At 47.5% G+C, this 15,195-nt stretch overlaps 1 protein-coding gene across 7 annotated transcripts in view; it reads right to left on the bottom strand.

The window, feature by feature from the left end:
• LOC115636067 (disabled homolog 2-interacting protein-like) overlaps window positions 1-15,195 on the bottom strand; it is a 218,705-nt gene that overhangs the window by 111,568 nt on the left and 91,942 nt on the right. Inside the window, exon 1 of one of the 7 annotated variants that reach the window (XM_030535711.1) lies at window positions 11,113-11,183. The exons of 5 other annotated variants lie outside the window; for them this stretch is intronic. The gene's annotated coding sequence lies outside the window, so the exon portion shown is untranslated. Of the gene's footprint in view, window positions 1-2,803; window positions 2,876-11,112; window positions 11,184-15,195 lie in introns of those variants that run through there. One more of the 7 variants, XM_030535710.1, reaches the window with a different exon arrangement.

Below are 15,195 nucleotides of genomic sequence, written 5' to 3'. Positions count from 1 at the left end.
TCATAGCAGTAGCAGTAAATAAATCAGATGAACTGGCCCTCTGCCTTCTTAAAATTATGTGCTTTATGTAATCTTTAACCAGCTTAGACTCCAAAATATAATTGGCAGCACTTGGCAGATAAATAGGGACACTCCTTTGAACTCCACAGAAATGCCATGGTCTACAGAAAACTTTCTGGGAGGACAGAATGACAGAAAATGCCAAATACATTGCTACTTCGATATAACGCCACCCGATATAACACAAATTCAGATATAATGCGGTAAAGCAGTGCTCCAGGGGGGAGGGGCTGCGCACTCCGGTGGATCAAAACCAGTTCAATATAACACAGTTTCACCTATAACGTGGTAAGATTTTTTGGCTCCCAAGGACAGCGTTATATCGAGGTGGAGGTGTAATCTGCTAAAATATTGAGACTGTCCCTTTTAAATTAAGAAAATTTGGCAAGGATGCAGCTATGCTTTCTCTGCAGCATTGCACTGGTGAGGAACCAAACATCTAATAACGGCAGAACAAGAAGGAATTGGCTTAATCTGCAGCAAGGGAGATTTCAGTTAGATATTAGGAAAACATTTCTAACTCTACAGGTAATTAAATTCTGGAACAGGTTATCAAGGGAGATTGTGGAATCCCTGTCATCACTGGAGGTTTTTAAGAGCAGGTTGGACAAACACCGGTCAGCGATGGTCTAGATAATACTTGGTCCTGCCTCTGCGCAAGGGGATGGACTCGATGACCTCTCGAGGTCACTTCTAGCTCGACATTTCTGACTCTTCACACTATAAAAGTCTTACAAAAATACAACAGATATTTTTCCAGGGCTGCTGCATAGAGCTTCTCTTTCATTAGCAAAGGTATCTTGGGGTCTAGGTGTCCTTTAGATGGTTTGGACACACATGTATGTTATATACACACACACAGAAAGAGATAGTTATATCTCGCCAGTCTATAACATGGGACCCAGTAGTACATTTTCTTCTGTGTAGAATTTTTTTTACTTCCCTTCAGTCAAAGCCATTGTTTTGTATAGTGATTATACTAGAGAATGTGATCATTCATTTTTGTCATGTTCTCGCACAATACTCCCCATAAATACGTACAGTTTCAGGTCTGTTCCTAAGAGCCCTGGACCTGGCATATTATTGTGCATTACAGTTCATCCTGCGTATTAAAATAATAAACTTGGTTAGGAATCTGATTCCAGTATGAATAGCATGAGACCTGACCTTCATAGGCTCAGCCCTATAATTAACACCAGGTTGAGTGTGCGTGAAAGCTAAGGGGCCTCCAGGGTGCTTGATCAGGGAATAAACCTATTTAAGAGATAGATTTACTGTGCATCACAGCTGTGTGTTTAGCAGGGTCTCTGGGGCCCAGCAGTTTGACTTTAAGGAGATTCTCATGTGGCTCAGATGTCCATGCATGAGCCCCTTCTGTCAGCTGATCATTAGGGCAGAGCGGAGGGCAGGGATTCTGGTTTCATTATCTCACGACTAACCAGCGAAGAAGACAGAGTGAAAATGCCCACAGAGAATCGTGGTGGTAAAACAACTCAAAGTACAGCTGGTGGGTGTCAGCTCTGGAACCACTTCTGTGACATACATGATAAATTCCCTCTTCATAAACACAACCCATTTCAGAGCAATACCCCTCGGTCCTGGGCTTCCAGCAGCAATCTTAGAAAGGCCACACAGTATTTACTGAAAAGCATGGCCAACTGTTATGTGTATTACAGTAGCACCAATTGAGACTGGGCCCTACTGACTGATTAATAAGTATTATGTATGAACTAAACTTGATCATTACAGAAAGCAGTCTGAGAACCCTGGGAGCTGTGGTCAGGTCTGACTCACTTGATGGCCTTTGGCAACGCACTTATCGTCTTTGTGCTTTTATGTATCCTTCTAGCGCAGTATCGCAGATCAGACCCCTAGGCCATCTGGTATGGTATCCTGCCCCCAGCAGCAGCTAATAGCTGATGTTGCAAAGGAAGGCAATCTTGTATACTGAGGGAAAAAGGCATTCCTGGCCCCTACAGGCAGGCTGCTGGCTGCTTAGGCTCTGAAATAGTCAATTTTTACCGCTCACATTTTATCAGCTCATCTACAGATATTCTGAATGGTCCTAACACTCTCTCTCACTCACCCCTTTGTTTTAAACCTAGCCACAGTTTATTATTGCTGAAACTTGGGTGATGAAAATTCATGTTGATGTTGCACTAAGATTTAGGACTCTCCTCCCTCTCCATACGCATGGGTAATTTCCATTAGCGTTAATAGGAGTGACGAGCGGGACACATGCCTGAAGGGGAGACTAGCCACCCTTTTGACACTGGAGATGGGGAGCAATGGCAAAATAAGCCCACACACTGATGCAGGCTCTCTTGTGTTGCTACTGCTGCAGGACAGCTCAAGGACTTCCGCTACTTGCCTAGTAAAGACTCACTTCTGCCATTTTTTTAAAATGCTAAAAAGAAAAGACAGAAAGCTGGCCTGAGAAATCAATGTGATTCTTTGGATCTGTGTAGACTGAACAGATCCGCTGGGAACTTTTGGTTCCATGGAGCCATCAGGAATTCAGGCAGGCAGAGCCTTGAAAAAATAAAGTGTCCTTCAGAAGTGCTAAGACTCTCGTTATAAGCACGACATGCGCGTACGGTCCTCAAATGTTGCAGGATAGAACAGCCATGCACAGATGAGCCAGCTAAACACAGCCAGGCTAACGCTTGCCAAAACAACCTAACTGCTCTGAACATATAGCAATGTTCTCACTTGAAATCCCACCCTGCTGTCGTTCTCTTACCTTCCCCGAGAGCTTTCAGACTGTGCAGCTCCTCCATTACATCTCTATCGCTTCCTTCCTCACAGGACTGGCTCTCAAGTGCTGTAATACACATGCATCCATCAAAACGGAGGCCTAGCTGTCGTGTTCACTTCCCACTCCCGCATTGTGTTTATGTGCAGGACAGGAAGGGGCAGTCGAAAGGTGGCGTGAATGAATAGGAAACAATGGTCTAGGCTCAGTCTGGGATAAACAAAAACACTGCAGTCACAAAAACCGCACAGCACAAAGCCTGTAGGAAAACAAAGACGGTATCTCTGTATATAAATACTTTAGCATTTGCTAGCACCAGCTGTTGGGGGCAGGAGATGTGGAATTAAAAGATATATCATCAGCTGCCCAAACTGGGGTATGATGGGGCCTCAGATTCCCCTTTTGTAAAATGGGGATAATGATACTGACCTCCCTTGTAAAGTACTTTGAGACCTACAGCGGAAAGCTCTAAATAACAGCCAACAATTATTACTGGTATGGGTCTATGTTTTCATTACATGAGTCTCTCTCTGTATGAGGATCTATTTCATACAGATCTGATACACACATACATGCACAGAGTACAACTTGATTTCTATGAAGTTTACAGGCACCCATTCTAGAGTGCAGTGAAGAGAACGGCAGCTGGCCTGACAGTTTCAGCACTGTGAAAGGGGCCGCGCAGGAGCTGCAAATGCAAGCCAGCATTATAGGAACTTGGCTGGAGCACAGCCCCTGTATAGTGTGCTGGTCTGCGAAGGGCAATGAGCGGCACAGCATCCGTGCAACCCCTGAGATTTGGGGTTTCACGTACTCTCTCACACACGGAGAGTCCTACTCTATTCTTTTACATGACAGATGGCAGCATTTTCTTTAGAAACTTGGGATTCTTTCTTTGCCTGCTGCCCCACTCACATAAACTACCCTAAAGATTACTTCCAGAAGGAGAGGAAATGGCTATTCTGTACAGACAGGGCAGGTGCTGGCTGATTTGAAGCGTGGAATCGGGCGGGGGGGGGGGGTTCCCCATGACTCAGAAGAGAGTTATTTATTTGATTTATACAATGTACACGTCAATGGTCCATGCGCCTAGACCTTGATGTCAGGTACAACACACCTCCCAATCCAAACCACAGTGCACACAACATCAGCTAGAAGATCAACCGCTCGGACCTACAACAAATAAGTTCTTCCCCACTCAACCCAGGAAAAACCAGGGCAAAAGCTTTGGAAAGCGCCCTAGAGATCAACACATTTGTGCTCTGTTGAACAAAGTGTGAGGAAGAGATGCAGAGTAGCCAACTCTGGTGATCGTATTGCAAGTCTCATGGTATTCCGTGTTTTTCATGCAGCCTCAGCTCCTGCAATCACGTGAACATACCAGAATCTCAGCTTTTGCTTTTTTAAACAGTAACTTTCTAGCCCCCATGGTTGCAGACAAAAGCTTGAAAACATGACCCCTGAAGACTCACAATCCAGAAGGGAAATGAAAGAAACCTCAATTTTATTTGTTGTTTAAATTTCATGATTTTCAAGCCAATCAAATTATGTAGGTAGAGGGAGAGCAACACATGACTTTTGAAAACCTGGGGCTGGCTATTGTGGGAGACAGCTGCAGAACGTAAGTTCCCTGGGGCAAGAACCATCTCTTTGCTCTGGGTTTATATGGCACCGAGCCCAGTGGAGGCCTAGTCCCTGTCTGCAGCTCCTAGGTGATACCACAACACAACTAACAAGCAGGGCTGTAGCCCCTCCACTGAGAATGTCCTGATGTACCAATCTGGGGCAGGGTTGAGCTGATTTCCGCAGCTGTGGTGGAAGTGTGGACCAGGAACCAACCTGCTGAAATTCCAAGTGAGGTTTCGGAGGAGTTCTGGTTTCCAGTTCCCACCACCCAGGCCTTATCTGGTGGTTTATTAAGTGAGCAGGCAGAAAGCAACTGACAAACACAGAGACGCATTAATGCTACTGAAGCCCATGACTGAAAGCATGAGCATCTGGAATGGCAAACAAGTTCCTTTGGTGCTACTGATCCTTCTAGCTCAGCAACCAGGCAACAGCGCAGACACAAACGCTGGGATTCAAAAGGTCCCTTTATCAGACTTATTTTTTTCTTTTGCAGAACAACACAGCACTGCTGCCACGAGTGAACTGAAAAGCACCCAGGCAGCGTGGACATCAGTGATTAATGTATCGTGAACCACTTTACTTGCTGCACGTGACAAAGCTCAGACATGCCCATTGTTATTTATGTCGGTCTGGCTGAGGGGCAAAACCAGCAAGAGGCTGGCATGCGCTACAGCATCCCGGGTAGCCACCCGGGGACGGTCACTGAGTGCGCACAAGCCAAGCCCTCGGCGCCATCTGGCTGGGGTTAACCCCAATTTCCAAGGACACTGGCTGAGCATCTGACTCCCCTACCACAGAGAACAGGATCAGGGGCTGATGGACATGGACACACACACTGCTAACTGTTAACTCAACGCAGCAGCTCATGTGTACATTCAGCGGCAAGCTGGTTCTTTAAGGCACAGCACACCTTCATCTTACTACAAGAAGGCTGCCACGGGGAGTTTATCTGGAGCATGTTAAGCATGCTCCAGTTGCTCCCGGGGCTCGTGGTCGAAAGTGAACCTACGTTGACACTGACCTGCCAAGTTCTAGGAAGGTCATTTCTGTAGCACGGTGTACGAAACACGAATCCATCCCTGTGAATGCTGTGACTAGCTCTTCCCAGGGTTCTTCCACCTCCTGCAATTGGCCATGGAGTAACAGATTGGAGTGGATCAGAGCCCTGTTCTCAGAGTCAGGGAGACAGGAAAGTGTGTAGGACACCAGTAACAAACAAGCAACACAGATAAGGGTGCAAGAATTCACCAGAGATTTTTCCTGCACTTGCTGTGGTGCTGGGAGTGTTGCTTAGTGATTTAGAGCAGGGGACGAATTTAGATTTAGTGATTTAGGGTAATCAGGGCTTCACCATTGCCTCACCATCTGACCTGGGGCAAGTCACTTCACCCGAGTGATAGTACCTTGTGCTGCCATCTTTGCCAAGTGAAGAAGGGCCATGGCAGACATGCATGGAATACTCTGACACTATAGGAAGTGGTGCCGGGCAATTCTGTGCCTAGAGTTTCTCCTTGTAGGTCTGCACTGAACTAGTGGCCCAGCATATTAATGGACAAGCTGCTGCAGAGGTCGTGGGCCCTTGCAGTCATAATTCTCAGGGCACGTTTTGTAAGAGTCAAGATGATAACTCTGTGTCCTGGCCAAAAGCCATCTTAGTGACCACTCTGTTCATTTAAATTCCCTTCACAATTTCAACGAGATCAGAATTCTTCCTTCATTCTGTGTCTTAAACTGTTGTATGGTGCTGCTGGGTGCCGTTAAGCGATGACAGCCCTCTGCCCTTAATGGCTCTTTCACCCTTGTGAAAGGGCAAGCACTGAAATATACAAGAAACTTGGTTCTCTGAAAGGCTCCAAGAGCCGTATTCCTGTCTGTTTCGTCACTAAGCCAGCTGAGGGACACGACTTATGCATGCACACAAACCACAGCTAAGCTCCCAGGTCTAAACGCTTTCTTCCCACATCTGCGCCATCATTCAAGTGCTGTCAATAATATCCTGGTTCCAAAAGCAATCACCGCTCTGCCACTAACAGAAGTAACGGCCATGCTGGCGCTTACAGTCAATTCTGGTTTAGAAGGGAGGGGTTTGCAGGATGGGTCCATGTCCTGTGTCATCACTGTCAGAAGTGGGAATGGTCAGTCTCTCTCTAAAAGCCTGGCCATTGGCCACACTTTTCCAGACTTCCTCCTTTCTCCTTTTTGTTCTTCCCTTGGGTTGCAAGTCCCTAGTGAAGGATCCAGATTCACCCTGGCTGGGGAACCCACTGCCCACAGATGATCTGGAAGGAGCGGGGTTTCTCTTGCGACAATGTACCCACCACTATCCAATTTAAATTTTACTTGACATTCAGCAGATTGGCTTTTGTCACCAGGTGCTCAAGCCCAGGGCAGACATCCTCTGGCAATCCAGACTGCACAGACCCATGGTAGCATAGAAAGGATGCTGGTATTGTTTAATACCAATAATGATGATATGTACTTGGTCTTTCTCTAGTGCCTCCATCTGCAGATCTCAAAGCACTTCACAGGCTTTCTTAGGCTTCATAATCCCTCTAAGTAAAGGTCCGTACCCCCCTGCACCCTCCCACAGAAATGGTGCCACTGCTGTGTGGAACAAGTAGGAGTTTGACAGCACACAGCAACATTACACAATGACTTAGGTCAGAAAGCAAAGAATACTGTATTTACTGGACATTTCAGGGGCAATTTATGGAAACAGAAGGGAATTTCCTAGCTGGAATTTGCCCAGCACCCCAGAATTAATACCCTTACTCCTAAAAAATGTGGGATATGATCTTTCATGACATACGGGGTGGGATCTTCGTAAGAAGACCCTCAGGAGCACCGATTCCTCAGTGCAGGGCATTTCAGGTTCTCCCAATCCCTCATGAAGTCTGAGGCGCACTCAAAGGACAGTGGCTCCCAGGAAATGCCCCGTTGGTGGAAGAACTGGTTTAAGTTACCTCTGGGATTTTCAGCTCTGTTATGCACGGGATGGCACCAGTGCACGTACCATGTTGCACAATCACTTTGAAAGAGTTAATAGCCGGTACATTTGCCTATCAGATTGCGGGTGAGACAGACTGCTTAAAGGCTTTTGCTAAAATTCTTTGTTTTATCGCCCTCATTCTTGTTCCCAAATCTTGGCCATACATCTACTGGCTGCAGCCCAGCTTCACTGCATCCTGTTCGCTGGCTGGGTGTCGAATGGGTGAACTCTGCCCATCACACCAGTGCAGAGACCATTGCCAGAACCGCACCAGCATGAGGACACCCACTGCCCCCAATGCAGTTTCCCCAGGACTCCTGATCCCCCCCGGATTCGCTCCAGGTCAAAACATATGGCTGAAACAATAGTGCCCAGCTGGGCAAGGGAAACTTTTCTGCATCTCTAGAGAAGTTCTGCAGCTCTGACTAAGCTCCTGCTCATTTCCTTCTCAGATGCAAAAGTTCTGGCTATTGGCAGGGCGTCTGCTTAGCCAGCTGGGCACTGGGCTGGATGTGAGGGAGGTGTTTCATTTGAAAGAACTGGCTATAGGGTGAGGATAAGGGAGAGGAGACTCTTTATGGAACTGTGAGCCAGGGTTGTTAGAAATATTTCTAAACCACTTGTCACCATATCATCCAGCTGCCATGGGCATCACCTGTGCTGGGAGTCAGTGCCAATCTGCTCTGGAAGGCAACATCCCTCACACGAGTCATCTCCAAGGGCTGGAGTGAGAATATGCACCACACACCTAAAGAGAGCAACAGCACAGAGTGCAAATGAAATCATGGACTGGACTTCTTAGTTCATAATAAGCAGGGCACATGACGCAGCTGCGTTGTGGCAGGACGCTCTCAGTTTAGTCAGGAAAAGACAGAAGATGAAAGGAAGGAGACAGCCAGAGCAAGCTGTGGAAGAGGATCCCTTGAGACGACTAAGCATCTTTGAGGCCTGATCTGCACTACAGAGTTAGGTTGATGTAAGGCAGCTTATGTCAGCCTAATTATGTCAGTGTCTACACTACAGCCTTGCTCCTGCTGATGTGGGTGCCCTGCTACACCAATGTAATTAGTCCACCTCCCCGAGAGGCTCAGGGCTTGTGTCGGTGTAGTTAACCTGATGCAGTGTCTCTGCAGACACATCAGCTGTTGCCTGTCTTGTCAATTTCAGGGATCAACTGCCAGGTCTCCGCTCCCAGCTTGGGCTCCCAGCTCGGAGTCCTGCTGCCCATGGTAGGGTCCCTGCTCCGAGCAGAGAGCCCAGCTGTACCAAGGGTGCCCCACCCTCCCACTCTCCTAGCTCTCAGCTCCCTGCTGGGAGCATGGCAGCCAGCTGGCTGGAAGCAGGGAGGCAAGAAGCCTTGGGGACGGTTGGGGTCCTGGTGGGAGCTGTGCAGAGCTAAGAACCCTGTCTCTCAGCTCCCCGCACTGCCCCTCTTCAGTCAATGCAAGCGCTCCTGGTGAGGATGCGCACCACCAACAGAACGAGGGTAGTGCGGACATCAGCCACCAGAGTAATTACTGTGGTGCCTGTTAGTCAACCTACCCTAGGACCGGCGCTAGGGGTTTGAGCGCCCTAGGTGCACGGCAATTTCGCCACCCCGCGCGCTGGTCCCGCGGCTCCAGTGGAGCTGCCGCAGTCGTGCCTCCGGGCGGTCCACCAGAGCCGCGCGAGCAGCCGACCGTCCGCAGGCACCACTGCGGCAGCTCCACCGGAGCCGTCTGCCAGCAAAACGGCACCCATCAATTATTCTGGCGCCCTAGGCGATTGCCTAGGCTGCCTAAATGGTAGCGCCGGCCCTGACCTACCCTAGGTCGACTTAAGATTGCAGTGTAGACATGCCCTCAGTTACCAAGAAAAAAGAATCTTTCCAGAAATCTGGATGCCCACCTGTTCAGAAGTGGCCACTGACTTGGGATATCCAACCTGAAACATCCTCAGCCTGATTTTCAAAGGCGCTGAGCACACACCATTCCAGCAAAAAGCAATGCCCCTAAAAAAACAGATCTCAAGTGTCTCAAACTGTACCCCAGAAACTGAAGCACCCAAAAATCAGTGGCCTCTTTTGAAAATATTGGCCCTGACTTCCATTATCCCAGCTGATACTGTTACAAGCTCCTTGAAAGCTCTTTGCAACACAAAAGACAATTATAGCTTATATTATTAAGTCTGTCATCAAAATTACAGATGTATAACACTATGAAAGTCAAAAACGAGCAGAGAAGGAGGGCGATTCTGATGCATAAACCCCAGCGGAGCTATGGGGAGCATTTTGAATAAGAAAAGGTGTCATTCCTGTCACTTCTACAGCAGCTGAGATCCTATGAAATTACTTATTGCTTTCTCTCTTTGTGCACAATCTTTCCAGTCTCTCATACATGCACCCTAGGGCCACAAAATCCTACTAAGCTGCTCTGCTAAAACAACAGACAGATTCACACAGCTCAGCCCTACTGGGAAGAGAATGGAGCACAGCAGCACGCCCTGTTCACTGGGAGAAAGCAAGGAGACACTTTCCCGGTGAGCTGAGAATTCCCTTTTGTTTAAACAGCTTTTGCACCCACCGCACTGGCGTCTCCTCATTTTAATATTGTCAACTAATGAGGCCATGAGAGGCAGTTCAGCCTCTTAGGAGTCTGCTTGGGCTGTGTTTTTAGGCCTAACCACAGCGATTTCTCCTCCCTCAAGTGCTGGAATCGCTCCTGGTGACATCAAGTACTAATTGCCAAGGGCCAGAGGGCGCCTGGCTCCTGCATGGGGGTACAGAGGAAAGATGGGTGCAAAGAGCTTGCCTCAGCCTCCCAACTAGGGGCTCAGCAAGGGACTGGCCTCTCCAAAGGGGCCATGGCCCCAACCCCACCCCTTATGCATCCAACAAGAAAAGTAACTGAACAACTGATGGCTGAGAAATAAAAGGAAGTAAGTGGAGTCAAATCAATTTGCCTTCAAACATTAACTATTGTGACACTTTTTTTAAATTGGCCTCTGTGGAATTTAATTTTTTTTAAAGGTTTGTACGAAACGTAATATGAAGGGAAACATTTGCCAGGGGTTATCTGATTATTTAATTTAATTTCAAAGACACCAGTTATTTTGTAATTTTGCTTTTCAATGTTAACCTTCCCCGAAGTGGTAGGATCAGGCAGGCAACAGACAAGTGCCAGGGGGATCCAGAGAGTGGAGCTGACCAGTGTTAAGTAGAGAGGTAGGGTGGGTGTGTGAGTGAAACTGCTCTGTCCGGTTTCACTGCCCCAGAGGGAATGAAATGCAACAAGCAAACACAACACACACGGGGGGCCTGAACTAGGGCTGCTGGGCTTTAACCACTACCTCGGCTCCGGGTTCATTCTCAGCTGCCATGCGCACATTAGGAAAGGACAGTCGCATTCTTAGGTGACAGAGTTTTACACTGACAGTCTCCTGCAGCCCCCCCTCCGCCCCATTCCCCGGCCCCACGCACCAGTGTGCTCACCAGGGGGGCACGGGGCTAACGCACAAATCTGCTCCGACACCCCCCTCCCGGGCTGGAGCAAGACGCTGCCCCGCCTGGAGCCGGGCTGGAGGAGCAGCAGCAGCAGGGGCAGCCCGCTCCGAGATCCTGTAGCCAGGCGCCGGGGAGTCTCCCGCGCCCCCTCTCTCCGAGCGAGCCAGGGCAATTGCCGGGCTCCCGCGGGACACTCACCTGGGCTGGGGTTAGTGGGGGCGGAGCCCGGAGCCACCCCCTGCCCTGCGGGGAGGGAGGGGGAACCGGCGCCTCCCCTCGCTTGCAATTCAAGCCCCTTCCCGAGGGCTCGCTCCTCTGGGAACAAGGTGCCGCATCGGCTCCAGCGCCCGGCAGCTCGCTCAGGGACCGGCTCCAACTGCCCTCAAAGCTGGTTTACACGGCGAAGGAATTCATGCCGAATTCAGCAGAACCCAGCGCATTTCTTCAGCGTCTGTAACTGGCGCGGTTCAGCAAACCGGTAGGTGAGGAGCAACCAGGCCCGCGTGTCTGCCCGTGGGCTCCCCCAGCTCCAGATTGCCTACAAATCCCTTCACTAGACACCCCTCCATTGCCAAGAGGAAATCGCCATTGCTGCCCGAGATAACAACTAAAGAGGGATGTGGCTGGGTGGGGAGAATGCGTTCACGTGAAAGGAATAAATGTTTCCAAACTCTCCCTAAGATGTGGCTGCCTGGGCCTGAAATGTATCATTAAAATGTCAAGCCCGTTACACACATTAGCAGCTGGAATCATAGCCACAGTCTTTATTAGTTCCTTAAGACAGTTCACCTTTTAAAGCAAAACTATAACAAGGTTGTCAGGCTGGTTGGTTTTTTCCCGCCTGCCTTGCTGTTTATAATACACATTTTAAATTATGGACAGAGGGAGACAGAGACATGCCAGCTACAAAGCATTAAGCATGAACTAAAGGGCATCACACAATGCCTCCCCTCAACTCCAAGAGTCTCATCCCCTATTGAGAGGGGAAGGATGGACTTGCCGGGGCTCTGGGTCCATTTTCCAGCTCTACAGCAGACCCCCTGACTATTAATTTCTCTGAGCCTCAGTGCAATGAGCTAATACTACTTCCTCACTCTCAGCTATCTGATCAGAGCACATGGTGGAGCGTGGGGACTGTGTATTTCCACAGGACGGGCTCACTGGAGCCCCGAAGCACTACCGCAATACAAATGAAAAACAATAACGAATCTTGGTGCCCAAGGCTTGGAAACCAAAGACATTAGCAGAGAGCATCTTGAAACTCTACTTCCATTGTCTACCTCAGCTTCTCCATCTCTAGCATGGGGATTCGGTAAGGAAAAATAAGTGCTAAGGAGATGAGTTACTCAATTCTTCTGAAGGGGTAAGTATTGATAGCAGTAATTTCCCTCCTCTATAGAAACTTCACAGAAGCCTAATGTGGTAATAAATCATGGTTTCTGACAGCGCCCTCATATCCATCATATGAAATTAATAGGCAGCAGATTTAAAACAAACAAAAGGAAGTATTTTTTCACACAACACACAGTCAACCTGTGGAACTCCTTGCCAGAAGATGTTGTGAAGGCCAAGACTCTTACAGGGTTCAAAAAAAAAACAACTAGATAAGATTACGGAGGATAGGTCCATCAATGGCTATTAGCCAGAATGGTCAGGGATAGTGGCCCTAGCCTCTGTTTGCCAGAAGCTGGGAATAGGCAACAGGATGGATCACTTGATGATTACTGGTTCTGTTAATTCCCTCTAGGGCACGTGGCATTGGCCACCATCAAAAGACAGGATACTGGGCGAGATGGACCTTTGATTTGACTCGGTATGAATGTTCTTGTATCATACTAGAAAACTAAAATATAATGACCCGATAGGCAGTCTCAGCTCAGCAGATTTTAGTTCCCCTTTATCAATTACGAAATTCCAGTCAGTGACAAAAATACAAGAGAAAACATGACTAGTTTGGTTAATATTCCACAATCCCAAAGCATTATTTTTCATACTTCTAATCTGGAGCATTTATGATCATTGCCTTGATGCTGACCTTGCATAAGTGATGCTGTGGCTAAAAGAGCTAATGGGAGCTGCGATGCATAAATGGGAATCTCAAATAGGAGTAGAGGGGTTATTTTACTTCTGTGTTTGGCACTGGTGTGACCACTGCTGGAATCCTGTTTCCAGTTCGGGTGACCACAGTTCAAGAAGGACATGATAAATCGGAGATGGTTTAGAGAAGAGCCATGAGAATAATTAATGGATCCGAAAACATGCCTTTGTGTTGATCATTGTAACAGTTCAATCTATTTAGCTTAACAAAGAGAAAGTTAGGGCGTGATTTGATCAGTCTATAAAAGCCGATATGGGGAACAACTATTTAATAATGGTGTCAAGTATCAGAGGGTAGCCGTGTTAGTCTGGATCTGTAAAAGCAGCAAAGAATCCTGTGGCACCTTATAGACTAACAGACGTTTTGGAGCATGAGCTTTCGTGGGTGAATACCCACTTCCTCAGATGCATGTAATGGAAATATCCAGGGGCAGGTATATATGTGTGTGCTAGCAAGCAAGCTAGAGATAACGAGGTCAGTTCAATCAGGGAGGATGAGGCCCTGTTCTAGCAGTTGAGGTGTGAAAACCAAGAGAGGAGAAACTGGTTCTATAATTGGCAAGCCATTCACAGTCTTTGTTCAATCCTGAGCTGATGGTGTCAAATTTGCAGATGAACTGAAGCTCAGCAGTTTCTCTTTGAAGTCTGGTCCTGAAGTTTTTTTGCTGCAGGATGGCCACCTTAAGGTCTGCTATAGTGTGGCCAGGGAGGTTGAAGTGCTCTCCTACAGGTTTTTGTATATTGCCATTCCTAATGTCTGATTTGTGTCCATTTATCCTTTTCCGTAGAGACTGTCCAGTTTGGCCGATGTACATAGCAGAGGGGCATTGCTGGCATATGATGGCGTATATTACATTGGTGGATGTGCAGGTGAATGAACCAGTGGTGGTGTGGCTGATCTGGATCCTAACCAGAGCACTTCAACCTCCCTGGCCACACTATAGCAGACTTTAAGGTGGCCATCCTGCAGCAAAAAAACTTCAGGACCAGACTTCAAAGAGAAACTGCTGAGCTTCAGTTCATCTGCAAATTTGACACCATCAGCTCAGGATTGAACAAAGACTGTGAATGGCTTGCCAATTACAGAACCAGTTTCTCCTCTCTTGGTTTTCACACCTCAACTGCTAGAACAGGGCCTCATCCTCCCTGATTGAACTGACCTCGTTATCTCTAGCTTGCTTGCTAGCACACACATATATACCTGCCCCTGGATATTTCCATTACATGCATCTGAGGAAGTGGGTATTCACCCACAAAAGCTCATGCTCCAAAACGTCTGTTAGTCTATAAGGTGCCACAGGATTCTTTGCTGCTTTTATTTAATAATGGGCACTTCAATCTACCAGGGAAAGGTATAACAATCAAAAGGCTGGAAGTTGAAGCTAGACAAATTCAGACTAGAAATAAGGTGTAAATACTTAATAGTCAGAGTAACTGGAACAATTTACTGTTTTTAATCAAGACTGGATGTTCTTCTAAAAGCTCTGCTCTAGGAATTATTTTGGGAGGTTCTCTGGCCTGTGTTATATACAAGAGGTCAGACTACGTGATCACAGTAGTCCCTTCTGGCCTTAGCCTATAAAGAGCTGGGGCTGCGATTCTGTCTATTTTTGTTGCTTCCATCATGCACCCAAGGTGCACAGGGAAGAGATGCACAGATTTCTTGCTACAAAAACAGGATGCATCCTGGCACAAGGAGAAGAACACCAAGCAGATCCACTCTGTTTCTGGAAATTCCTGCTTTGTGGGGGAAGTAATTGGAAGGGCAGAGCAGCAGAAATGTTTTCTATTGCAACCCTGTACAATGTCTTGATCTTATTCCAGCAGCCTGGGTAATATTAGTGCATGACCACATGTGCTTCACTGTCACTCCAATTTAAACATGGCAGCCTTCTGATCTACGGCATGCAATTTGCATAGCTTGCTCTGTAGTCACATTGGTGTCCAGGCCTTCACATCCTAACCGTGTTTACCCTGAGTTCAGTTGCTCTTGTACCAGATGCCCAGCATGTTTTAAGCTGATAGATAAGAAATCAAAATGTCTGTGTGCAATACCCACAACGAGGTGACTTAGGACAGCAAGAGATCAACTGAAAAGGAAACAACATTCCTGAGGATCCATTTACAGTAGGACTGGACAGGAGGACACTAAGTGGGAAAACGGTAATTAACTCATACTCCTAT

Source organism: Gopherus evgoodei, chromosome 16 (genome assembly GCF_007399415.2).
Source record: "Gopherus evgoodei ecotype Sinaloan lineage chromosome 16, rGopEvg1_v1.p, whole genome shotgun sequence".
Lineage (NCBI taxonomy): Eukaryota > Metazoa > Chordata > Testudines > Testudinidae > Gopherus > Gopherus evgoodei.
The sequence above is the reverse complement of the archived record's forward strand: the minus strand, read 5'-3'. Positions and strand labels throughout refer to the sequence as shown.